This window comes from Chiloscyllium punctatum, chromosome 32, assembly GCF_047496795.1.
Source record: "Chiloscyllium punctatum isolate Juve2018m chromosome 32, sChiPun1.3, whole genome shotgun sequence".
NCBI lineage: Eukaryota > Metazoa > Chordata > Chondrichthyes > Orectolobiformes > Hemiscylliidae > Chiloscyllium > Chiloscyllium punctatum.
Window position 1 is genome coordinate 74245604 of NC_092770.1, and position 22808 is coordinate 74268411.

Genomic DNA, 22808 nt, shown 5'->3' on the forward strand with positions numbered 1-22808 from the left:
TTCAGCCCCTCTGTTTCTCGCCCCTGTTTCAACCCCTCTGTTTCAGCCCCTCTTTTTCTCGCCCCCTGTTTCAGCCCCTCTGTTTCAGCCCCTCTGTTTCAGCCCCTCTGATTCAGCCCCTCTGTTTCTCGCCCTCTGTTTCAGCCCCTCTGTTTCTCGCCCCCTGTTTCAGCCCCTCTGTTTCAGCCCCTCTGTTTCTCGCCCTCTGTTTCAGCCCCTCTGTTTCTCGCCCTCTGTTTCTCGCCCTCTGTTTCAGCCCCTCTATTTCAGCCCCTCTGTTTCAGCCCCTCTGTTTCAGCCCCTCTGTTTCAGCCCCTCTGTTCAGCCCCTCGGTTTCTCGCCCTCTGTTTCAGCCCCTCGGTTTCTCGCCCTCTGTTTCAGACCCTCTGTTTCTCGCCCTCTGTTTCAGCCCCACTGTTTCAGCCCCTCTGTTTCTCGCCCTCTGTTTCAGCCCCTCTGTTTCTCGCCCCCTGTTTCTCGCCCCCTGTTTCAGCCCATCTGTTTCAGCCCCTCTTTTTCTCGCCCCCTGTTTCAGCCCCTCTGTTTCAGCCCCTCTGTTTCAGCCCCTCTGATTCAGCCCCTCTGTTTCTCGCCCTCTGTTTCAGCCCCTCTGTTTCTCGCCCCCTGTTTCAGCCCCTCTGTTTCAGCCCCTCTGTTTCTCGCCCTCTGTTTCAGCCCCTCTGTTTCTCGCCCTCTGTTTCTCGCCCTCTGTTTCAGCCCCTCTATTTCAGCCCCTCTGTTTCAGCCCCTCTGTTTCAGCCCCTCTGTTTCAGCCCCTCTGTTTCAGCCCCTCTTTTTCTCGCCCTCTCTTTCAGCCCCTCTGTTTCAGCCCCTCTGTTTCAGCCCCTCTTTTTCTCGCCCTCTGTTTCAGCCCCACTGTTTCAGCCCCTCTGTTTCTCGCCCTCTGTTTCAGCCCCTCTGTTTCTCGCCCCCTGTTTCTCGCCCCCTGTTTCAGCCCATCTGTTTCAGCCCCTCTGTTTCTCGCCCCATGTTTCAGCCCCTCTGTTTCAGCCCCCCTGTTTCTCGCCCCCTGTTTCAGCCCCTCTGTTTCAGCCCCTCTGTTTCTCGCCCTCTGTTTCAGCCCCTCTGTTTCTCGCCCTCTGTTTCTCGCCCTCTGTTTCAGCCCCTCTGTTTCAGCCCCTCTGTTTCAGCCCCTCTGTTTCAGCCCCTCTGTTTCTCGCCCTCTGTTTCAGCCCCGCTGTTTCAGCCCCTCTGTTTCAGCCCCTCTGTTTCTCGCCCTCTGTTTCAGCCCCTCTGTTTCAGCCCCTCTGTTTCTCGCCCTCTGTTTCAGCCCCTCTGTTTCAGCCCCTCTGTTTCAGCCCCTCTTTTTCTCGCCCTCTCTTTCAGCCCCTCTGTTTCAGCCCCTCTCTTTCAGCCCCTCTTTTTCTCGCCCTCTGTTTCAGCCCCACTGTTTCAGCACCTCTGTTTCTCGCCCTCTGTTTCCGCCCCTCTGTTTCTCGCCCCCTGTTTCTCGCCCCCTGTTTCAGCCCCTCTCTTTCAGCCCCTCTGTTTCTCGCCCCATGTTTCAGCCCCTCTGTTTCAGCCCCTCTGTTTCTCGCCCTCTGTTTCAGCCCCTCTGTTTCTCGCCCTCTGTTTCTCGCCCTCTGTTTCAGCCCATCTGTTTCAGCCCCTCTGTTTCAGCCCCTCTGTTTCAGCCCCTCTGTTTCTCGCCCTCTGTTTCAGCCCCGCTGTTTCAGCCCCTCTGTTTCAGCCCCTCTGTTTCTAGCCCTCAGTTTCAGGCCCTCTGTTTCAGCCCCTCTGTTTCAGCCCCTCTGTTTCTCGCCCTCTGTTTCTCGCCCCCTGTTTCAGCCCCTCTGTTTCAGCCCCTCTGTTTCTCGCCCTCTGTTTCAGCCCCTCTGTTTCTCGCCCTCTGTTTCAGCCCCTCTGTTTCTCACCCTCTGTTTCAGCCCCTCTGTTTCAGCCCCTCTGTTTCAGCCCCTCTGTTTCTCGCTATCGGATTCTCGCCCTCTGTTTCAGCCCCTCTGTTTCAGCCCCTCTGTTTCTCGCCCTCTGTTTCAGCCCCTCTGTTTCAGCCCCTCTGTTTCAGCCCCTCTTTTTCTCGCCCTCTCGTTCAGCCCCTCCGTTTCAGCCCCTCTGTTTCAGCCCCTCTTCTTCTCGCCCTCTGTTTCAGCCCCTCTGTTTCAGCCCCTCTGTTTCAGACCCTCTGTTCAGCCCCTCGGTTTCTCGCCCTCTGTTTCAGCCCCTCTGTTTCTCGCCCTCTGTTTCAGCCCCTCTGTTTCAGCCCCTCTGTTTCAGACCCTCTGTTCAGCCCCTCGGTTTCTCGCCCTCTGTTTCAGCCCCTCTGTTTCAGCCCCTCTGTTTCTCGCCCTCTGTTTCAGCCCCTCTGTTTCAGCCCCTCTGTTTCTCACCCTCTGTTTCTCGCCCTCTGTTTCAGCCCCTCTGTTTCTCACCCTCTGTTTCAGCCCCTCTGTTTCAGCCCCTCTGTTCAGTCCCTCGGTTTCTTGCCCTCTGTTTCAGCCCCTCGGTTTCTCGCCCTCTGTTTCAGCCCCTCTGTTTCAGCCCCTCTGTTTCTCGCCCTCTGTTTCTGCCCCTCTGTTTCTCGCCCTCTGTTTCAGCCCCACTGTTTCTCACCCTCTGTTTCATCCCCTCTGTTTCAGCCCCTCTGTTTCAGTCCCTCTGTTTCTCGCCCTCTGTTTCAACCCCTCGGATTCTCGCCCTCTGTTTCAGCCCCTCTGTTTCAGCCGCTCTGTTTCTCGCCCTCTGTTTCAGCCCCTCTGTTTCAGCCCCTCTGTTTCTCGCCCTCTGTTTCAGCCCCTCTGTTTCAGCCGCTGTGTTTCTCGCCCTCTGTTTCAGCCCCTCTGTTTCAGCCCCTCTGTTTCAGCCCCTCTTTTTCTCCCCCTCTGTTTCAGCCCCACTGTTTCAGCCCCTCTGTTTATCGCCCTCTGTTTCAGCCCCTCTTTTTCTCGCCCTCTGTTTCAGCCCCTCTGTTTCTAGAACTCTGTGTCAGCCCCTCTGTTTCTCGCACTCTGTTTCTCGCCCCCTGTTTCAGTCCCACTGTTTCAGGCCCTCGGTTTCTCGCCCTCTGTTTCAGCCACTCTGTTTCAGCCCCTTTGTTTCAGCCCCTCTGTTTCAGCCCAACTTTTTCTCGCCCTCTGTTTCAGCCCCTCTGTTTCTCGCCCTCTGTTTCAGCCCCTCTGTTTCAGCCCCTCTGTTTCAGCCCCTCTGTTCAGCCCCTCGGTTTCTTGCCCTCTGTTTCAGCCCCTCGGTTTCTCGCCCTCTGTTTCAGCCCCTCTGTTTCAGCCCCTCTGTTTCTCGCCCTCTGTTTCAGCCCCTCTGTTTCTCCCCCTCTGTTTCAGCCCCTCTGTTTCTCACCCTCTGTTTCATCCCCTCTGTTTCAGCCCCTCTGTTTCAGCCCCTCTGTTTCTCGCCCTCTGTTTCAGCCCCTCTGTTTCTAGCCCTCTGTGTCAGCCCCTCTGTTTCTCGCACTCTGTTTCTCGCCCCCTGTTTCAGTCCCACTGTTTCAGGCCCTCGGTTTCTCGCCCTCTGTTTCAGCCACTCTGTTTCAGCCCCTTTGTTTCAGCCCCTCTGTTTCAGCCCAACTGTTTCTCGCCCTCTGTTTCAGCCCCTCTTTTTCTCGCCCTCTGTTTCAGCCCCTCTGTTTCAGCCCCTCTGTTTCAGCCCCTCTGTTCAGCCCCTCGGTTTCTTGCCCTCTGTTTCAGCCCCTCGGTTTCTCGCCCTCTGTTTCAGCCCCTCTGTTTCAGCCCCTCTGTTTCTCGCCCTCTGTTTCAGCCCCTCTGTTTCTCCCCCTCTGTTTCAGCCCCTCTGTTTCTCACCCTCTGTTTCATCCCCTCTGTTTCAGCCCCTCTGTTTCAGCCCCTCTGTTTCTCGCCCTCTGTTTCAGCCCCTCGGATTCTCGCCCTCTGTTTCAGCCCCTCTGTTTCAGCCCCTCGGTTTCTCGCCCTCTGTTTCAGCCCCACTGTTTCAGCCCCTCTGTTTCAGCCCCTCTGTTTCTCGCCCCCTGATTCAGCCCCTCTGATTCAGCCCCTCTATTTCTCGCCCCCTGTTTCAGCCCCTCTGTTTCAGCCCCTCTGTTTCTCGCCCTCTGTTTCAACCCCTCGGTTTCTCGCCCTCTGTTTTAGCCCCTCTGTTTCAGCCCCTCTGTTTCAGCCCCTCTGTTTCAGCCCCTCTATTTCTCACCCTCTGTTTCAGCCCCTCGGTTTCTCGCCCTCTGTTTCAGCCCCTCTGTTTCAGCCCCTCTGTTTCAGCCCCTCTGTTTCTCGCCCCTATGTTTCAGCCCCTCTGTTTCAGCCCCTCTGTTTCTCGCCCTCTGTTTCTCGCCCCCTGTTTCAGCCCCACTGTTTCAGGCCCTCGGTTTCTCGACCTCTGTTTCAGCCCCTCTGTTTCAGCCCCTTTGTTTCAGCCCCTCTGTTTCAGCCCCTCTGTTTCTCGCCCTCTGTTTCAGCCCCTCTGTTTCTCGCCCTCTGTTTCAGCCCCTCTGTTTCAGCCCCTCTGTTTCAGCACCTCTGTTCAGCCCCTCGGTTTCTTGCCCTCTGTTTCAGCCCCTCGGTTTCTCGCCCTCTATTTCAGCTCCCCTGTTTCAGCCCCTCTGTTTCTCGCCCTCTGCTTCAGCCCCTCTGTTTCTCACCCTCTGTTTCATCCCCTCTGTTTCAGCCCCTCTGTTTCAGCCCCTCTGTTTCTCGCCCTCTGTTTCAGCCCCTCGGATTCTCGCCCTCTGTTTCAGCCCCTCTGTTTCAGCACCTCTGTTTCTCGCCCTCTGTTTCAGCCCCTCTGTTTCAGCCCCTCTGTTTCTCGCCCTCTGTTTCAGCCCCTCTGTTTCAGCCCCTGTGTTTCTCGCCCTCTGTTTCAGCCCCTCTGTTTCAGCCCCTCTGTTTCAGCCCCTCTTTTTCTCCCCCTCTGTTTCAGCCCCACTGTTTCAGCCCCTCTGTTTCTCGCCGTCTGTTTCAGCCCCTCTGTTTCAGCCCCTCTTTTTCTCGCCCTCTGTTTCAGCCCCTCTGTTTCAGCCCCTCTGTTTCTCGCCCTCTGTTTCAGCCCCTCGGTTTCTCGCCCTCTGTTTCAGCGCCTCTGTTTCAGCCCCTCTGTTTCAGCCCCTCTGTTTCAGCCCCTCTGTCTCTCGCCCTCTGTTTCAGCCCCTCTGTTTCTCGCCCTCTGTTTCAGCCCCTCTGATTCAGCCCCTCTGTTTCTCGCCCCCTGTTTCAGCCCCTCTGTTTCAGCCCCTCTGTTTCTCGCCCTCTGTTTCAACCCCTCGGCTTCTCGCCCTCTGTTTTAGCCCCTCTGTTTCAGCCCCTCTGTTTCAGCCCCTCTGTTTCTCACCCTCTGTTTCAGCCCCTCGGTTTCTCGCCCTCTGTTTCAGCCCCTCTGTTTCAGCCCCTCTGTTTCAGCCCCTCTGTTTCTCGCCCCCTGTTTCTGCCCCTCTGATTCAGCCCCTCTGTTTCTCGCCCCCTGTTTCAGCCCCTCTGTTTCAGCCCCTCTGTTTCTCGCCCTCTGTTTCAACCCCTCGGTTTCTCGCCCTCTGTTTTAGCCCCTCTGTTTCAGCCCCTCTGTTTCAGCCCCTCTGTTTCAGCCCCTCTGTTTCTCACCCTCTGTTTCAGCCCCTCGGTTTCTCGCCCTCTGTTTCAGCCCCTCTGTTTCAGCCCCTCTGTTTCAGCCCCTCTGTTTCTCGCCCCCTGTTTCAGCCCCTCTGTTTCAGCCCCTCTGTTTCAGCCCCTCTGTTTCAGCCGTTCTGTTTCTCGCCCTCTGTTTCAGCCCCTCTGTTTCAGCCCCTCTGTTTCAGCCCCTCTGTTTCAGACCCTCTGTTCAGCCCCTCGGTTTCTCGCCCTCTGTTTCAGCCCCTCTGTTTCTCGCCCTCTGTTTCAGCCCCTCTGTTTCAGCCCCTCTGTTTCAGACCCTCTGTTCAGCCCCTCGGTTTCTCGCCCTCTGTTTCAGCCCCTCTGTTTCAGCCCCTCTGTTTCTCGCCCTCTGTTTCAGCCCCTCTGTTTCAGCCCCTCTGTTTCTCACCCTCTGTTTCTCGCCCTCTGTTTCAGCCCCTCTGTTTCTCACCCTCTGTTTCAGCCCCTCTGTTTCAGCCCCTCTGTTCAGTCCCTCGGTTTCTTGCCCTCTGTTTCAGCCCCTCGGTTTCTCGCCCTCTGTTTCAGCCCCTCTGTTTCAGCCCCTCTGTTTCTCGCCCTCTGTTTCTGCCCCTCTGTTTCTCGCCCTCTGTTTCAGCCCCACTGTTTCTCACCCTCTGTTTCATCCCCTCTGTTTCAGCCCCTCTGTTTCAGTCCCTCTGTTTCTCGCCCTCTGTTTCAACCCCTCGGATTCTCGCCCTCTGTTTCAGCCCCTCTGTTTCAGCCGCTCTGTTTCTCGCCCTCTGTTTCAGCCCCTCTGTTTCAGCCCCTCTGTTTCTCGCCCTCTGTTTCAGCCCCTCTGTTTCAGCCGCTGTGTTTCTCGCCCTCTGTTTCAGCCCCTCTGTTTCAGCCCCTCTGTTTCAGCCCCTCTTTTTCTCCCCCTCTGTTTCAGCCCCACTGTTTCAGCCCCTCTGTTTATCGCCCTCTGTTTCAGCCCCTCTTTTTCTCGCCCTCTGTTTCAGCCCCTCTGTTTCTAGAACTCTGTGTCAGCCCCTCTGTTTCTCGCACTCTGTTTCTCGCCCCCTGTTTCAGTCCCACTGTTTCAGGCCCTCGGTTTCTCGCCCTCTGTTTCAGCCACTCTGTTTCAGCCCCTTTGTTTCAGCCCCTCTGTTTCAGCCCAACTTTTTCTCGCCCTCTGTTTCAGCCCCTCTGTTTCTCGCCCTCTGTTTCAGCCCCTCTGTTTCAGCCCCTCTGTTTCAGCCCCTCTGTTCAGCCCCTCGGTTTCTTGCCCTCTGTTTCAGCCCCTCGGTTTCTCGCCCTCTGTTTCAGCCCCTCTGTTTCAGCCCCTCTGTTTCTCGCCCTCTGTTTCAGCCCCTCTGTTTCTCCCCCTCTGTTTCAGCCCCTCTGTTTCTCACCCTCTGTTTCATCCCCTCTGTTTCAGCCCCTCTGTTTCAGCCCCTCTGTTTCTCGCCCTCTGTTTCAGCCCCTCTGTTTCTAGCCCTCTGTGTCAGCCCCTCTGTTTCTCGCCCTCTGTTTCTCGCCCCCTGTTTCAGTCCCACTGTTTCAGGCCCTCGGTTTCTCGCCCTCTGTTTCAGCCACTCTGTTTCAGCCCCTTTGTTTCAGCCCCTCTGTTTCAGCCCAACTGTTTCTCGCCCTCTGTTTCAGCCCCTCTTTTTCTCGCCCTCTGTTTCAGCCCCTCTGTTTCAGCCCCTCTGTTTCAGCCCCTCTGTTCAGCCCCTCGGTTTCTTGCCCTCTGTTTCAGCCCCTCGGTTTCTCGCCCTCTGTTTCAGCCCCTCTGTTTCAGCCCCTCTGTTTCTCGCCCTCTGTTTCAGCCCCTCTGTTTCTCCCCCTCTGTTTCAGCCCCTCTGTTTCTCACCCTCTGTTTCATCCCCTCTGTTTCAGCCCCTCTGTTTCAGCCCCTCTGTTTCTCGCCCTCTGTTTCAGCCCCTCGGATTCTCGCCCTCTGTTTCAGCCCCTCTGTTTCAGCCCCTCGGTTTCTCGCCCTCTGTTTCAGCCCCACTGTTTCAGCCCCTCTGTTTCAGCCCCTCTGTTTCTCGCCCCCTGATTCAGCCCCTCTGATTCAGCCCCTCTATTTCTCGCCCCCTGTTTCAGCCCCTCTGTTTCAGCCCCTCTGTTTCTCGCCCTCTGTTTCAACCCCTCGGTTTCTCGCCCTCTGTTTTAGCCCCTCTGTTTCAGCCCCTCTGTTTCAGCCCCTCTGTTTCAGCCCCTCTATTTCTCACCCTCTGTTTCAGCCCCTCGGTTTCTCGCCCTCTGTTTCAGCCCCTCTGTTTCAGCCCCTCTGTTTCAGCCCCTCTGTTTCTCGCCCCTATGTTTCAGCCCCTCTGTTTCAGCCCCTCTGTTTCTCGCCCTCTGTTTCTCGCCCCCTGTTTCAGCCCCACTGTTTCAGGCCCTCGGTTTCTCGCCCTCTGTTTCAGCCCCTCTGTTTCAGCCCCTTTGTTTCAGCCCCTCTGTTTCAGCCCCTCTGTTTCTCGCCCTCTGTTTCAGCCCCTCTGTTTCTCGCCCTCTGTTTCAGCCCCTCTGTTTCAGCCCCTCTGTTTCAGCACCTCTGTTCAGCCCCTCGGTTTCTTGCCCTCTGTTTCAGCCCCTCGGTTTCTCGCCCTCTATTTCAGCTCCCCTGTTTCAGCCCCTCTGTTTCTCGCCCTCTGTTTCAGCCCCTCTGTTTCTCACCCTCTGTTTCATCCCCTCTGTTTCAGCCCCTCTGTTTCAGCCCCTCTGTTTCTCGCCCTCTGTTTCAGCCCCTCGGATTCTCGCCCTCTGTTTCAGCCCCTCTGTTTCAGCACCTCTGTTTCTCGCCCTCTGTTTCAGCCCCTCTGTTTCAGCCCCTCTGTTTCTCGCCCTCTGTTTCAGCCCCTCTGTTTCAGCCCCTGTGTTTCTCGCCCTCTGTTTCAGCCCCTCTGTTTCAGCCCCTCTGTTTCAGCCCCTCTTTTTCTCCCCCTCTGTTTCAGCCCCACTGTTTCAGCCCCTCTGTTTCTCGCCGTCTGTTTCAGCCCCTCTGTTTCAGCCCCTCTTTTTCTCGCCCTCTGTTTCAGCCCCTCTGTTTCAGCCCCTCTGTTTCTCGCCCTCTGTTTCAGCCCCTCGGTTTCTCGCCCTCTGTTTCAGCGCCTCTGTTTCAGCCCCTCTGTTTCAGCCCCTCTGTTTCAGCCCCTCTGTCTCTCGCCCTCTGTTTCAGCCCCTCTGTTTCTCGCCCTCTGTTTCAGCCCCTCTGATTCAGCCCCTCTGTTTCTCGCCCCCTGTTTCAGCCCCTCTGTTTCAGCCCCTCTGTTTCTCGCCCTCTGTTTCAACCCCTCGGCTTCTCGCCCTCTGTTTTAGCCCCTCTGTTTCAGCCCCTCTGTTTCAGCCCCTCTGTTTCTCACCCTCTGTTTCAGCCCCTCGGTTTCTCGCCCTCTGTTTCAGCCCCTCTGTTTCAGCCCCTCTGTTTCAGCCCCTCTGTTTCTCGCCCCCTGTTTCTGCCCCTCTGATTCAGCCCCTCTGTTTCTCGCCCCCTGTTTCAGCCCCTCTGTTTCAGCCCCTCTGTTTCTCGCCCTCTGTTTCAACCCCTCGGTTTCTCGCCCTCTGTTTTAGCCCCTCTGTTTCAGCCCCTCTGTTTCAGCCCCTCTGTTTCAGCCCCTCTGTTTCTCACCCTCTGTTTCAGCCCCTCGGTTTCTCGCCCTCTGTTTCAGCCCCTCTGTTTCAGCCCCTCTGTTTCAGCCCCTCTGTTTCTCGCCCCCTGTTTCAGCCCCTCTGTTTCAGCCCCTCTGTTTCAGCCCCTCTGTTTCAGCCGTTCTGTTTCTCGCCCTCTGTTTCAGCCCCTCTGTTTCAGCCCCTCTGTTTCTCACCCTCTGTTTCAGCCCCTCGGTTTCTCGCCCTCTGTTTCAGCCCCTCTGTTTCAGCCCCTCTGTTTCAGCCCCTCTGTTTCTCGCCCCCTGTTTCAGCCCCTCTGTTTCAGCCCCTCTGTTTCAGCCCCTCTGTTTCAGCCGTTCTGTTTCTCGCCCTCTGTTTCAGCCCCTCTGTTTCAGCCCCTCTGTTTCTCGCCCTCTGTTTCAGCCCCTCTGTTTCAGCCCCACTGTTTCAGCCCCTCTGTTTCTCGCCCCCTATTTCTGCCCCTCTGTTTCTCGCCCTCTGTTTCTCACCCTCTGTTTCAGCCCCTCTGTTTCAGCCCCTCTGTTTCAGTCACTCTGTTTCAGCCCCTCGGTTTCTCGCCCTCTGTTTCAGCCCCTCTGTTTCTCGCCCTCTGTTTCAGCCCTTCTGTTTCAGCCCCTCTGTTTCAGCCCCTCTGTTTCTCGCCCTCTGTTTCTCGCCCTCTGTTTCTCGCCGTCTGTTTCATACCCTCTGTTTCAGCACCTCTCTTTCAGCCCCTCTGTTTCAGCCCCTCGGTTTCTCGCCCTCTGTTTCAGCCCCTCTGTTTCTCACCCTCTGTTTCAGCCTCTCTGTTTCTCGCCCGCTGTTTCAGCCCCTCTGTTTCTCGCCCTCTGTTTCAGCCCCTCTGTTTCAGCCCCTCTGTTTCAGCCCCTCTGTTTCTCGCCCTCTGCTTCAGCCCCCCTGTTTCTCGCCCCCTGTTTCTCGCCCCCTGTTTCTCGCCCCCTGTTTCAGCCCCTCTGTTTCAGCCCCTCTGATTCTAGCCCTCTGTTTCAGCCCCTCTGTTTCAGCCAATCTGTTTCGGCCCCTCTGTTTCTCGCCCTCTGTTTCTCGCCCCCAGTTTCAGCCCCACTGTTTCAGCCCCTCGGTTTCTCGCCCTCTGTTTCAGCCCCTCTGTTTCAGCCCCTCTGTTTCAGCCCCTCTGTTTCAGCCCCTCTGTTTCTCGCCCTCTGTTTCAGCCCCTCTGTTTCTCGCCCTCTGTTTCAGCCCCTCTGTTTCTCGCTCTCTGTTTCTCGCCCTCTGTTTCAGCCCCTCTGTTTCAGCCCCTCTGTTTCAGCCCCTCTGTTCCAGCCCCTCTGTTTCAGCCCCTCTGTTTCAGCACCTCTGTTTCTAGCCCTCTGTTTCAGCCCCTCTGTTTCAGCCAATCTGTTTCGGCCCCTTAGTTTCTCGCCCTCTGTTTCAGCCCCCTGGTTCAGCCCCACTGTTTCAGCCCCTCGGTTTCTCGCCCTCTGTTTCAGCCACTCTGTTTCAGCCCCTCTGTTTCAGCCCCTCTGTTTCAGCTCCTCTGTTTCTCGCCCTCTGTTTCAGCCCCTCTGTTTCTCGCCCTCTGTTTCAGCCCCTCTGTTTCAGCCCCTCTGTTTCAGCCCCTCTGTTCAGCCCCTCGGTTTCTCGCCCTCTGTTTCATCCCCTCTGTTTCAGCCCCTCTGTTTCTCGCCCTCTGTTTCAGCCCCTCTGTTTCAACCCCTCTGTTTCTCGCCCTCTGTTTCAGCCCCTCTGTTTCTCGCCCTCTGTTTCAGCCCCTCTGTTTGTCACCCTCTGTTTCAGCCCCTCTGTTTCAGCCCCTCTGTTTCAGCCCCTCTGTTTCTCTTCCTCTGTTTCAGCCCCTCGGTTTGTCGCCCTCTGTTTCAGCCCCTCTGCTTCAGCCCCTATGTTTCTCGCCCTCTGTTTCAGCCCCTCTGTTCCAGCCCCTCTTTTTCAGCCCCTCTTTTTCTCGCCCTCTCTTTCAGCCCCTCTGTTTCAGCCCCTCTGTTTCAGCCCCTCTGTTTCAGCCCCTCTTTTTCTCGCCCTCTGTTTCAGCCCCACTGTTTCAGCCCCTCTGTTTCTCGCCCTCTGTTTCATCCCCTCTGTTTCAGCCCCTCTTTTTCTCGCCCTCTGTTTCAGCCCCTCTGTTTCAGCCCCTCTGTTTCTCGCCCTCTGTTTCAGCCCCTCTGTTTCTCGCCCTCTGTTTCAGCCCCTCTGTTTCAGCCCCTCTGTTCAGCCCCTCGGTTTCTCGCCCTCTGTTTCAGCCCCTCTGTTTCAGCCCCTCTGTTTCTCGCCCTCTGTTTCAGCCCCTCTGTTTCAACCCCTCTGTTTCTCGCCCTCTGTTTCAGCCCCTCTGTTTCAGCCCCTCTGTTTGTCACCCTCTGTTTCAGCCCCTCTGTTTCAGCCCCTCTGTTTCAGCCCCTCTGTTTCTCTTCCTCTGTTTCAGCCCCTCGGTTTGTCGCCCTCTGTTTCAGCCCCTCTGCTTCAGCCCCTCTGTTTCTCGCCCTCTGTTTCAGCCCCTCTGTTTCAGCCCCTCTGTTTCAGCCCCTCTTTTTCTCGCCCTCTCTTGCAGCCCCTCTGTTTCAGCCCCTCTGTTTCAGGCCCTCTGTTTCAGCCCCTCTTTTTCTCGCCCTCTGTTTCAGCCCCACTGTTTCAGCCCCTCTGTTTCTCGCCCTCTGTTTCATCCCCTCTGTTTCAGCCCCTCTTTTTCTCGCCCTCTGTTTCAGCCCCTCTTTTTCAGCCCCTCTGTTCCTCGCCCTCTGTTTCAGCCCCTCTGTTTCTCGCCCTCTGTTTCAGCCCCTCGGTTTCAGCCCCTCTGTTTCAGCCCCTTTGTTTCAGCCCCGCTTTTTCTCGCCCTCTGTTTCAGCCCCTCTGTTTCAGCCCCTCTGTCTCTCGCCCTCTGTTTCAACCCCTCTGTTTCTCGCCCCCTGTTTCAGCCCCTCTGATTCAGCCCCTCTGTTTCTCGTCCCCTGTTTCAGCCCCTCTGTTTCAGCCCCTCTGTTTCTCGCCCTCTGTTTCAACCCCTCGGTTTCTCGCCCTCTGTTTTAGCCCCTCAGTTTCAGCCCCTCTGTTTCAGCCCCTCTGTTTCAGCCCCTCTGTTTCTCACCCTCTGTTTCAGCCCCTTGGTTTCTCGCCCTCTGTTTCAGCCCCTCTATTTCAGCCCCTCTGTTTCAGCCCCTCGGTTTCTCGCCCTCTGTTTCTGCCCCACTGTTTCAGCCCTTCTGTTTCTCGCCCTCTGTTTCAGCCCCTCTGTTTCAGCCCCTCTGTTTCAGCCCCTCTGTTTCTCGCCCCCTGTTTCAGCCCCTCTGTTTCAGCCCCTCTGTTTCAGCCCCTCTGTTTCAGCCCCTCTGTTTCAGACCCTCTGTTCAGCCCCTCGGTTTCTCGCCCTCTGTTTCAGCCCCTCTGTTTCTCGCCCTCTGTTTCAGCCCCTCTGTTTCAGCCCCTCTGTTTCAGACCCTCTGTTCAGCCCCTCGGTTTCTCGCCCTCTGTTTCAGCCCCTCTGTTTCAGCCCCTCTGTTTCTCGCCCTCTGTTTCAGCCCCTCTGTTTCAGCCCCTCTGTTTCTCACCCTCTGTTTCTCGCCCTCTGTTTCAGCCCCTCTGTTTCTCACCCTCTGTTTCAGCCCCTCTGTTTCAGCCCCTCTGTTCAGTCCCTCGGTTTCTTGCCCTCTGTTTCAGCCCCTCGGTTTCTCGCCCTCTGTTTCAGCCCCTCTGTTTCAGCCCCTCTGTTTCTCGCCCTCTGTTTCTGCCCCTCTGTTTCTCGCCCTCTGTTTCAGCCCCACTGTTTCTCACCCTCTGTTTCATCCCCTCTGTTTCAGCCCCTCTGTTTCAGTCCCTCTGTTTCTCGCCCTCTGTTTCAACCCCTCGGATTCTCGCCCTCTGTTTCAGCCCCTCTGTTTCAGCCGCTCTGTTTCTCGCCCTCTGTTTCAGCCCCTCTGTTTCAGCCCCTCTGTTTCTCGCCCTCTGTTTCAGCCCCTCTGTTTCAGCCGCTGTGTTTCTCGCCCTCTGTTTCAGCCCCTCTGTTTCAGCCCCTCTGTTTCAGCCCCTCTTTTTCTCCCCCTCTGTTTCAGCCCCACTGTTTCAGCCCCTCTGTTTATCGCCCTCTGTTTCAGCCCCTCTTTTTCTCGCCCTCTGTTTCAGCCCCTCTGTTTCTAGAACTCTGTGTCAGCCCCTCTGTTTCTCGCACTCTGTTTCTCGCCCCCTGTTTCAGTCCCACTGTTTCAGGCCCTCGGTTTCTCGCCCTCTGTTTCAGCCACTCTGTTTCAGCCCCTTTGTTTCAGCCCCTCTGTTTCAGCCCAACTTTTTCTCGCCCTCTGTTTCAGCCCCTCTGTTTCTCGCCCTCTGTTTCAGCCCCTCTGTTTCAGCCCCTCTGTTTCAGCCCCTCTGTTCAGCCCCTCGGTTTCTTGCCCTCTGTTTCAGCCCCTCGGTTTCTCGCCCTCTGTTTCAGCCCCTCTGTTTCAGCCCCTCTGTTTCTCGCCCTCTGTTTCAGCCCCTCTGTTTCTCCCCCTCTGTTTCAGCCCCTCTGTTTCTCACCCTCTGTTTCATCCCCTCTGTTTCAGCCCCTCTGTTTCAGCCCCTCTGTTTCTCGCCCTCTGTTTCAGCCCCTCTGTTTCTAGCCCTCTGTGTCAGCCCCTCTGTTTCTCGCACTCTGTTTCTCGCCCCCTGTTTCAGTCCCACTGTTTCAGGCCCTCGGTTTGTCGCCCTCTGTTTCAGCCACTCTGTTTCAGCCCCTTTGTTTCAGCCCCTCTGTTTCAGCCCAACTGTTTCTCGCCCTCTGTTTCAGCCCCTCTTTTTCTCGCCCTCTGTTTCAGCCCCTCTGTTTCAGCCCCTCTGTTTCAGCCCCTCTGTTCAGCCCCTCGGTTTCTTGCCCTCTGTTTCAGCCCCTCGGTTTCTCGCCCTCTGTTTCAGCCCCTCTGTTTCAGCCCCTCTGTTTCTCGCCCTCTGTTTCAGCCCCTCTGTTTCTCCCCCTCTGTTTCAGCCCCTCTGTTTCTCACCCTCTGTTTCATCCCCTCTGTTTCAGCCCCTCTGTTTCAGCCCCTCTGTTTCTCGCCCTCTGTTTCAGCCCCTCGGATTCTCGCCCTCTGTTTCAGCCCCTCTGTTTCAGCCCCTCGGTTTCTCGCCCTCTGTTTCAGCCCCTCTGTTTCAGCCCCTCTGTTTCAGCCCCTCTGTTTCTCGCCCCCTGATTCAGCCCCTCTGATTCAGCCCCTCTATTTCTCGCCCCCTGTTTCAGCCCCTCTGTTTCAGCCCCTCTGTTTCTCGCCCTCTGTTTCAACCCCTCGGTTTCTCGCCCTCTGTTTTAGCCCCTCTGTTTCAGCCCCTCTGTTTCAGCCCCTCTGTTTCAGCCCCTCTATTTCTCACCCTCTGTTTCAGCCCCTCGGTTTCTCGCCCTCTGTTTCAGCCCCTCTGTTTCAGCCCCTCTGTTTCAGCCCCTCTGTTTCTCGCCCCTATGTTTCAGCCCCTCTGTTTCAGCCCCTCTGTTTCTCGCCCTCTGTTTCTCGCCCCCTGTTTCAGCCCCACTGTTTCAGGCCCTCGGTTTCTCGCCCTCTGTTTCAGCCCCTCTGTTTCAGCCCCTTTGTTTCAGCCCCTCTGTTTCAGCCCCTCTGTTTCTCGCCCTCTGTTTCAGCCCCTCTGTTTCTCGCCCTCTGTTTCAGCCCCTCTGTTTCAGCCCCTCTGTTTCAGCACCTCTGTTCAGCCCCTCGGTTTCTTGCCCTCTGTTTCAGCCCCTCGGTTTCTCGCCCTCTATTTCAGCTCCCCTGTTTCAGCCCCTCTGTTTCTCGCCCTCTGTTTCAGCCCCTCTGTTTCTCGCCCTCTGTTTCAGCCCCTCTGTTTCTCACCCTCTGTTTCATCCCCTCTGTTTCAGCCCCTCTGTTTCAGCCCCTCTGTTTCTCGCCCTCTGTTTCAGCCCCTCGGATTCTCGCCCTCTGTTTCAGCCCCTCTGTTTCAGCACCTCTGTTTCTCGCCCTCTGTTTCAGCCCCTCTGTTTCAGCCCCTCTGTTTCTCGCCCTCTGTTTCAGCCCCTCTGTTTCAGCCCCTGTGTTTCTCGCCCTCTGTTTCAGCCCCTCTGTTTCAGCCCCTCTGTTTCAGCCCCTCTTTTTCTCCCCCTCTGTTTCAGCCCCACTGTTTCAGCCCCTCTGTTTCTCGCCGTCTGTTTCAGCCCCTCTGTTTCAGCCCCTCTTTTTCTCGCCCTCTGTTTCAGCCCCTCTGTTTCAGCCCCTCTGTTTCTCGCCCTCTGTTTCAGCCCCTCGGTTTCTCGCCCTCTGTTTCAGCGCCTCTGTTTCAGCCCCTCTGTTTCAGCCCCTCTGTTTCAGCCCCTCTGTCTCTCGCCCTCTGTTTCAGCCCCTCTGTTTCTCACCCTCTGTTTCAGCCCCTCTGATTCAGCCCCTCTGTTTCTCGCCCCCTGTTTCAGCCCCTCTGTTTCAGCCCCTCTGTTTCTCGCCCTCTGTTTCAACCCCTCGGCTTCTCGCCCTCTGTTTTAGCCCCTCTGTTTCAGCCCCTCTGTTTCAGACCCTCTGTTTCTCACCCTCTGTTTCAGCCCCTCGGTTTCTCGCCCTCTGTTTCAGCCCCTCTGTTTCAGCCCCTCTGTTTCAGCCCCTCTGTTTCTCGCCCCCTGTTTCTGCCCCTCTGATTCAGCCCCTCTGTTTCTCGCCCCCTGTTTCAGCCCCTCTGTTTCAGCCCCTCTGTTTCTCGCCCTCTGTTTCAACCCCTCGGTTTCTCGCCCTCTGTTTTAGCCCCTCTGTTTCAGCCCCTCTGTTTCAGCCCCTCTGTTTCAGCCCCTCTGTTTCTCACCCTCTGTTTCAGCCCCTCGGTTTCTCGCCCTCTGTTTCAGCCCCTCTGTTTCAGCCCCTCTGTTTCAGCCCCTCTGTTTCTCGCCCCCTGTTTCAGCCCCTCTGTTTCAGCCCCTCTGTTTCAGCCCCTCTGTTTCAGCCGTTCTGTTTCTCGCCCTCTGTTTCAGCCCCTCTGTTTCAGCCCCTCTGTTTCTCACCCTCTGTTTCAGCCCCTCGGTTTCTCGCCCTCTGTTTCAGCCCCTCTGTTTCAGCCCCTCTGTTTCAGCCCCTCTGTTTCTCGCCCCCTGTTTCAGCCCCTCTGTTTCAGCCCCTCTGTTTCAGCCCCTCTGTTTCAGCCGTTCTGTTTCTCGCCCTCTGTTTCAGCCCCTCTGTTTCAGCCCCTCTGTTTCTCGCCCTCTGTTTCAGCCCCTCTGTTTCAGCCCCACTGTTTCAGCCCCTCTGTTTCTCGCCCCCTATTTCTGCCCCTCTGTTTCTCGCCCTCTGTTTCTCACCCTCTGTTTCAGCCCCTCTGTTTCAGCCCCTCTGTTTCAGTCACTCTGTTTCAGCCCCTCGGTTTCTCGCCCTCTGTTTCAGCCCCTCTGTTTCTCGCCCTCTGTTTCAGCCCTTCTGTTTCAGCCCCTCTGTTTCAGCCCCTCTGTTTCTCGCCCTCTGTTTCTCGCCCTCTGTTTCTCGCCGTCTGTTTCATACCCTCTGTTTCAGCACCTCTCTTTCAGCCCCTCTGTTTCAGCCCCTCGGTTTCTCGCCCTCTGTTTCAGCCCCTCTGTTTCTCACCCTCTGTTTCAGCCTCTCTGTTTCTCGCCCGCTGTTTCAGCCCCTCTGTTTCTCGCCCTCTGTTTCAGCCCCTCTGTTTCAGCCCCTCTGTTTCAGCCCCTCTGTTTCTCGCCCTCTGCTTCAGCCCCCCTGTTTCTCGCCCCCTGTTTCTCGCCCCCTGTTTCTCGCCCCCTGTTTCAGCCCCTCTGTTTCAGCCCCTCTGATTCTAGCCCTCTGTTTCAGCCCCTCTGTTTCAGCCAATCTGTTTCGGCCCCTCTGTTTCTCGCCCTCTGTTTCTCGCCCCCAGTTTCAGCCCCACTGTTTCAGCCCCTCGGTTTCTCGCCCTCTGTTTCAGCCCCTCTGTTTCAGCCCCTCTGTTTCAGCCCCTCTGTTTCAGCCCCTCTGTTTCTCGCCCTCTGTTTCAGCCCCTCTGTTTCTCGCCCTCTGTTTCAGCCCCTCTGTTTCTCGCTCTCTGTTTCTCGCCCTCTGTTTCAGCCCCTCTGTTTCAGCCCCTCTGTTTCAGCCCCTCTGTTCCAGCCCCTCTGTTTCAGCCCCTCTGTTTCAGCACCTCTGTTTCTAGCCCTCTGTTTCAGCCCCTCTGTTTCAGCCAATCTGTTTCGGCCCCTTAGTTTCTCGCCCTCTGTTTCAGCCCCCTGTTTCAGCCCCACTGTTTCAGCCCCTCGGTTTCTCGCCCTCTGTTTCAGCCGCTCTGTTTCAGCCCCTCTGTTTCAGCCCCTCTGTTTCAGCTCCTCTGTTTCTCGCCCTCTGTTTCAGCCCCTCTGTTTCTCGCCCTCTGTTTCAGCCCCTCTGTTTCAGCCCCTCTGTTTCAGCCCCTCTGTTCAGCCCCTCGGTTTCTCGCCCTCTGTTTCATCCCCTCTGTTTCAGCCCCTCTGTTTCTCGCCCTCTGTTTCAGCCCCTCTGTTTCAACCCCTCTGTTTCTCGCCCTCTGTTTCAGCCCCTCTGTTTCTCGCCCTCTGTTTCAGCCCCTCTGTTTGTCACCCTCTGTTTCAGCCCCTCTGTTTCAGCCCCTCTGTTTCAGCCCCTCTGTTTCTCTTCCTCTGTTTCAGCCCCTCGGTTTGTCGCCCTCTGTTTCAGCCCCTCTGCTTCAGCCCCTATGTTTCTCGCCCTCTGTTTCAGCCCCTCTGTTCCAGCCCCTCTGTTTCAGCCCCTCTTTTTCTCGCCCTCTTTCAGCCCCTCTGTTTCAGCCCCTCTGTTTCAGCCCCTCTGTTTCAGCCCCTCTTTTTCTCGCCCTCTGTTTCAGCCCCACTGTTTCAGCCCCTCTGTTTCTCGCCCTCTGTTTCATCCCCTCTGTTTCAGCCCCTCTTTTTCTCGCCCTCTGTTTCAGCCCCTCTGTTTCAGCCCCTCTGTTTCTCGCCCTCTGTTTCAGCCCCTCTGTTTCTCGCCCTCTGTTTCAGCCCCTCTGTTTCAGCCCCTCTGTTCAGCCCCTCGGTTTCTCGCCCTCTGTTTCAGCCCCTCTGTTTCAGCCCCTCTGTTTCTCGCCCTCTGTTTCAGCCCCTCTGTTTCAACCCCTCTGTTTCTCGCCCTCTGTTTCAGCCCCTCTGTTTCAGCCCCTCTGTTTGTCACCCTCTGTTTCAGCCCCTCTGTTTCAGCCCCTCTGTTTCAGCCCCTCTGTTTCTCTTCCTCTGTTTCAGCCCCTCGGTTTGTCGCCCTCTGTTTCAGCCCCTCTGCTTCAGCCCCTCTGTTTCTCGCCCTCTGTTTCAGCCCCTCTGTTTCAGCCCCTCTGTTTCAGACCCTCTTTTTCTCGCCCTCTCTTGCAGCCCCTCTGTTTCAGCCCCTCTGTTTCAGCCCCTCTGTTTCAGCCCCTCTTTTTCTCGCCCTCTGTTTCAGCCCCACTGTTTCAGCCCCTCTGTTTCTCGCCCTCTGTTTCATCCCCTCTGTTTCAGCCCCTCTTTTTCTCGCCCTCTGTTTCAGCCCCTCTTTTTCAGCCCCTCTGTTCCTCGCCCTCTGTTTCAGCCCCTCTGTTTCTCGCCCTCTGTTTCAGCCCCTCGGTTTCAGCCCCTCTGTTTCAGCCCCTTTGTTTCAGCCCCGCTTTTTCTCGCCCTCTGTTTCAGCCCCTCTGTTTCAGCCCCTCTGTCTCTCGCCCTCTGTTTCAACCCCTCTGTTTCTCGCCCCCTGTTTCAGCCCCTCTGATTCAGCCCCTCTGTTTCTCGTCCCCTGTTTCAGCCCCTCTGTTTCAGCCCCTCTGTTTCTCGCCCTCTGTTTCAACCCCTCGGTTTCTCGCCCTCTGTTTTAGCCCCTCAGTTTCAGCCCCTCTGTTTCAGCCCCTCTGTTTCAGCCCCTCTGTTTCTCACCCTCTGTTTCAGCCCCTTGGTTTCTCGCCCTCTGTTTCAGCCCCTCTATTTCAGCCCCTCTGTTTCAGCCCCTCGGTTTCTCGCCCTCTGTTTCTGCCCCACTGTTTCAGCCCTTCTGTTTCTCGCCCTCTGTTTCAGCCCCTCTGTTTCAGCCCCTCTGTTTCAGCCCCTCTGTTTCTCGCCCCCTGTTTCAGCCCCTCTGTTTCAGCCCCTCTGTTTCAGCCCCTCTGTTTCAGACCCTCTGTTCAGCCCCTCGGTTTCTCGCCCTCTGTTTCAGCCCCTCTGTTTCTCGCCCTCTGTTTCAGCCCCTCTGTTTCAGCCCCTCTGTTTCAGACCCTCTGTTCAGCCCCTCGGTTTCTCGCCCTCTGTTTCAGCCCCTCTGTTTCAGCCCCTCTGTTTCTCGCCCTCTGTTTCAGCCCCTCTGTTTCAGCCCCTCTGTTTCTCACCCTCTGTTTCTCGCCCTCTGTTTCAGCCCCTCTGTTTCTCACCCTCTGTTTCAGCCCCTCTGTTTCAGCCCCTCTGTTCAGTCCCTCGGTTTCTTGCCCTCTGTTTCAGCCCCTCGGTTTCTCGCCCTCTGTTTCAGCCCCTCTGTTTCAGCCCCTCTGTTTCTCGCCCTCTGTTTCTGGCCCTCTGTTTCTCGCCCTCTGTTTCAGCCCCACTGTTTCTCACCCTCTGTTTCATCCCCTCTGTTTCAGCCCCTCTGTTTCAGTCCCTCTGTTTCTCGCCCTCTGTTTCAACCCCTCGGATTCTCGCCCTCTGTTTCAGCCCCTCTGTTTCAGCCGCTCTGTTTCTCGCCCTCTGTTTCAGCCCCTCTGTTTCAGCCCCTCTGTTTCTCGCCCTCTGTTTCAGCCCCTCTGTTTCAGCCGCTGTGTTTCTCGCCCTCTGTTTCAGCCCCTCTGTTTCAGCCCCTCTGTTTCAGCCCCTCTTTTTCTCCCCCTCTGTTTCAGCCCCACTGTTTCAGCCCCTCTGTTTATCGCCCTCTGTTTCAGCCCCTCTTTTTCTCGCCCTCTGTTTCAGCCCCTCTGTTTCTAGAACTCTGTGTCAGCCCCTCTGTTTCTCGCACTCAGTTTCTCGCCCCCTGTTTCAGTCCCACTGTTTCAGGCCCTCGGTTTCTCGCCCTCTGTTTCAGCCACTCTGTTTCAGCCCCTTTGTTTCAGCCCCTCTGTTTCAGCCCAACTTTTTCTCGCCTTCTGTTTCAGCCCCTCTGTTTCTCGCCCTCTGTTTCAGCCCCTCTGTTTCAGCCCCTCTGTTTCAGCCCCTCTGTTCAGCCCCTCGGTTTCTTGCCCTCTGTTTCAGCCCCTCGGTTTCTCGCCCTCTGTTTCAGCCCCTCTGTTTCAGCCCCTCTGTTTCTCGCCCTCTGTTTCAGCCCCTCTGTTTCTCCCCCTCTGTTTCAGCCCCTCTGTTTCTCACCCTCTGTTTCATCCCCTCTGTTTCAGCCCCTCTGTTTCAGCCCCTCTGTTTCTCGCCCTCTGTTTCAGCCCCTCTGTTTCTAGCCCTCTGTGTCAGCCCCTCTGTTTCTCGCACTCTGTTTCTCGCCCCCTGTTTCAGTCCCACTGTTTCAGGCCCTCGGTTTCTCGCCCTCTGTTTCAGCCACTCTGTTTCAGCCCCTTTGTTTCAGCCCCTCTGTTTCAGCCCAACTGTTTCTCGCCCTCTGTTTCAGCCCCTCTTTTTCTCGCCCTCTGTTTCAGCCCCTCTGTTTCAGCCCCTCTGTTTCAGCCCCTCTGTTCAGCCCCTCGGTTTCTTGCCCTCTGTTTCAGCCCCTCGGTTTCTCGCCCTCTGTTTCAGCCCCTCTGTTTCAGCCCCTCTGTTTCTCGCCCTCTGTTTCAGCCCCTCTGTTTCTCCCCCTCTGTTTCTCACCCTCTGTTTCATCCCCTCTGTTTCAGCCCCTCTGTTTCAGCCCCTCTGTTTCTCGCCCTCTGTTTCAGCCCCTCGGATTCTCGCCCTCTGTTTCAGCCCCTCTGTTTCAGCCCCTCGGTTTCTCGCCCTCTGTTTCAGCCCCTCTGTTTCAGCCCCTCTGTTTCAGCCCCTCTGTTTCTCGCCCCCTGATTCAGCCCCTCTGATTCAGCCCCTCTATTTCTCGCCCCCTGTTTCAGCCCCTCTGTTTCAGCCCCTCTGTTTCTCGCCCTCTGTTTCAACCCCTCGGTTTCTCGCCCTCTGTTTTAGCCCCTCTGTTTCAGCCCCTCTGTTTCAGCCCCTCTGTTTCAGCCCCTCTATTTCTCACCCTCTGTTTCAGCCCCTCGGTTTCTCGCCCTCTGTTTCAGCCCCTCTGTTTCAGCCCCTCTGTTTCAGCCCCTCTGTTTCTCGCCCCTATGTTTCAGCCCCTCTGTTTCAGCCCCTCTGTTTCTCGCCCTCTGTTTCTCGCCCCCTGTTTCAGCACCACTGTTTCAGGCCCTCGGTTTCTCGCCCTCTGTTTCAGCCCCTCTGTTTCAGCCCCTTTGTTTCAGCCCCTCTGTTTCAGCCCCTCTGTTTCTCGCCCTCTGTTTCAGCCCCTCTGTTTCTCGCCCTCTGTTTCAGCCCCTCTGTTTCAGCCCCTCTGTTTCAGCACCTCTGTTCAGCCCCTCGGTTTCTTGCCCTCTGTTTCAGCCCCTCGGTTTCTCGCCCTCTATTTCAGCTCCCCTGTTTCAGCCCCTCTGTTTCTCGCCCTCTGTTTCAGCCCCTCTGTTTCTCGCCCTCTGTTTCAGCCCCTCTGTTTCTCACCCTCTGTTTCATCCCCTCTGTTTCAGCCCCTCTGTTTCAGCCCCTCTGTTTCTCGCCCTCTGTTTCAGCCCCTCGGATTCTCGCCCTCTGTTTCAGCCCCTCTGTTTCAGCACCTCTGTTTCTCGCCCTCTGTTTCAGCCCCTCTGTTTCAGCCCCTCTGTTTCTCGCCCTCTGTTTCAGCCCCTCTGTTTCAGCCCCTGTGTTTCTCGCCCTCTGTTTCAGCCCCTCTGTTTCAGCCCCTCTGTTTCAGCCCCTCTTTTTCTCCCCCTCTGTTTCAGCCCCACTGTTTCAGCCCCTCTGTTTCTCGCCGTCTGTTTCAGCCCCTCTGTTTCAGCCCCTCTTTTTCTCGCCCTCTGTTTCAGCCCCTCTGTTTCAGCCCCTCTGTTTCTCGCCCTCTGTTTCAGCCCCTCGGTTTCTCGCCCTCTGTTTCAGCGCCTCTGTTTCAGCCCCTCTGTTTCAGCCCCTCTGTTTCAGCCCCTCTGTCTCTCGCCCTCTGTTTCAGCCCCTCTGTTTCTCGCCCTCTGTTTCAGCCCCTCTGATTCAGCCCCTCTGTTTCTCGCCCCCTGTTTCAGCCCCTCTGTTTCAGCCCCTCTGTTTCTCGCCCTCTGTTTCAACCCCTCGGCTTCTCGCCCTCTGTTTTAGCCCCTCTGTTTCAGCCCCTCTGTTTCAGACCCTCTGTTTCTCACCCTCTGTTTCAGCCCCTCGGTTTCTCGCCCTCTGTTTCAGCCCCTCTGTTTCAGCCCCTCTGTTTCAGCCCCTCTGTTTCTCGCCCCCTGTTTCTGCCCCTCTGATTCAGCCCCTCTGTTTCTCGCCCCCTGTTTCAGCCCCTCTGTTTCAGCCCCTCTGTTTCTCGCCCTCTGTTTCAACCCCTCGGTTTCTCGCCCTCTGTTTTAGCCCCTCTGTTTCAGCCCCTCTGTTTCAGCCCCTCTGTTTCAGCCCCTCTGTTTCTCACCCTCTGTTTCAGCCCCTCGGTTTCTCGCCCTCTGTTTCAGCCCCTCTGTTTCAGCCCCTCTGTTTCAGCCCCTCTGTTTCTCGCCCCCTGTTTCAGCCCCTCTGTTTCAGCCCCTCTGTTTCAGCCCCTCTGTTTCAGCCGTTCTGTTTCTCGCCCTCTGTTTCAGCCCCTCTGTTTCAGCCCCTCTGTTTCT